This window comes from Crocodylus porosus, unplaced genomic scaffold (genome assembly GCF_001723895.1).
Source record: "Crocodylus porosus isolate Cpor-Errol unplaced genomic scaffold, CroPor_comp1, whole genome shotgun sequence".
NCBI classification, from domain to species: domain Eukaryota; kingdom Metazoa; phylum Chordata; order Crocodylia; family Crocodylidae; genus Crocodylus; species Crocodylus porosus.
This window is the reverse complement of record NW_017728940.1, coordinates 2,244,178-2,245,954: the sequence shown is the minus strand read 5'-3', so window position 1 is coordinate 2,245,954 and position 1,777 is coordinate 2,244,178. Positions and strand designations below refer to the sequence as shown.

Here is a 1,777-nt window from a genome sequence, read left to right as displayed (position 1 = left end):
GCGACGGCCACCAAGACCCTACAGCCATTGACGCCCCCCTCCCACAGCTCGCCGCGGCCGTCGCCCCGACCCGTTGTCCTGGCAGCTCGTGGGCCAGGCGTGGAGCTGGGATGCCCCAGCTGAGCTCCCAGCTCCCCTTCCCCGCCGTGCAGCAAAATGACCCCTTCTCCCATGTGCCGGCTATTTAAGACCGACGCTCTGGGGCAGGGACCTCGCTCATGGGTCCTGCTCTCTGCGGCGCAGCGTCAGACTAGGTGACCGCGGGGCGCGAGTCGACATCGCGCAGCCCCGTTTGCCTGGAGGGGCTTCCCTCGTGCAGAGGCCCGCGGTGCCCAACGAGACCCTCGCTCGCAGGAGAGACCGGCGCTCCAGGGGCTGAGCCGAAACCCGGCTTAGCCCCTGGCCAGCACGGCCACGCTGGGGCAGGGGGACAGTCCCAGGACTTTTAGGGGAGCCAGAGGCTGTCAAGGCAGCCCTGCACAAAGCCGGCTCCACCTCGGGCCCCAGAGAGCCAGCGCCGCCAGCGCAGGCCGCGCAGGGCCCTGCCACGACTCCCGCCACGTCTGCCTCGGGAAGCCGAGGGCAAGGCCTGCTGCCCAGGGGCATCGAAGGCAAGGCCGTCTGGAGCCCGTGCCTGCTCCCGCCACGGGGCTTTGCCTTCCTTCAATGCACTTTTATTTCGAGGCGGCCTGCTGAACGGTGCCAGCGCTCCCGCCGGCCCCCCACCCCGGCGCACCCAGGGGTGCTGCGTTCCCCCTGCCTGGGGACCGGGGAAGCATGCTCCCCTGCTTCTCATCATCGACCCCTCCGACGCTTCCCGCGGAAACATGTTGCTCGCCAGGCCCTACTCCTGGGACTGTTTGTTCCCGCGTCGCTGGAAATTTGCCGGGTTCCTTGGCTGAAAGCATAACAGCAAACAACCCCCGAAGGAAAAGACAAAACCGACCCCCGAAGGGCTGGGATCTTTAAGGGGAGAAAACCGGGATTTTTTTCATCGTTTCACCAAAAATAGCTTTTCCCTTTGTTCCAAGTGTTTCGCAGGGAACCCAGGCTATTTCCCAGGCAACTCCAATCATCATCCTCATCATTAATAATAATACCAGGAATCAATCAGGCTCCCGACTCCATTTTTATCCTACGTGTAGGCAGCGCTGTCGCTGGAAAGAGCCCGGGAGCGGGCATAAATGCCATTCGTTTGTAATAGCGCTGGCGTGCCCGAGGCTGCATTGGTGCGTGGCGGGAGCCGCTCGGGCGGTCTTCCAAATTCCCGTCCTGCGGCGATAGCCCGGAGCCCCCGGGGAGGTGCACGGGCCGTGGAGGGGGACGGAGGGTCGCCCCGCTGCGCTCGCCCCGTGGGCCCGGGCAGAGCCCCAGGCCGGCGGTTGTGCAGCGGGGAGCGGCTCGCCTCCGAGGCGGCTCAGCTGGGCCAGCAGCAGCAAGAGTGGGGGGTCCCTTACCTGGAAACCCCTGGAATGGCGTCCTCACCGCGCCTCGTGTCACAGGCCAGGGGGCAGCGGGGGCCTTTCTAGCCTCGGAAGCTGGGGGACTTCACAGCCGCTTGCCTGGGCCTGGGTAGCAGCCAGGTCTGTGGCCCAGCAGCCCACGCCTGGAAACAGCGAGGCTGAGCTCGTGCCAGGAGCAGCGCTCTCTTGGAGGAGTGTCAAGGGACTTGACCAAGGCCGGGCGTCTGTGGCCAAGCAGGGCGTTGACCGTGCCCTTGCTCCCGGGATCCGCGGGGAAGTTGTGCTGCTTCGCGGGGCCCACTGGGGTGGCAAGG

At 66.1% G+C, this 1,777-nt stretch overlaps 1 protein-coding gene across 1 annotated transcript in view; it reads left to right on the top strand.

Moving 5' to 3' along the window:
• LOC109318610 (digestive cysteine proteinase 1-like) overlaps positions 1-1,777 on the top strand; it is a 21,991-nt gene that overhangs the window by 9,924 nt on the left and 10,290 nt on the right. The gene's annotated exons all lie outside the window — the stretch shown is intronic.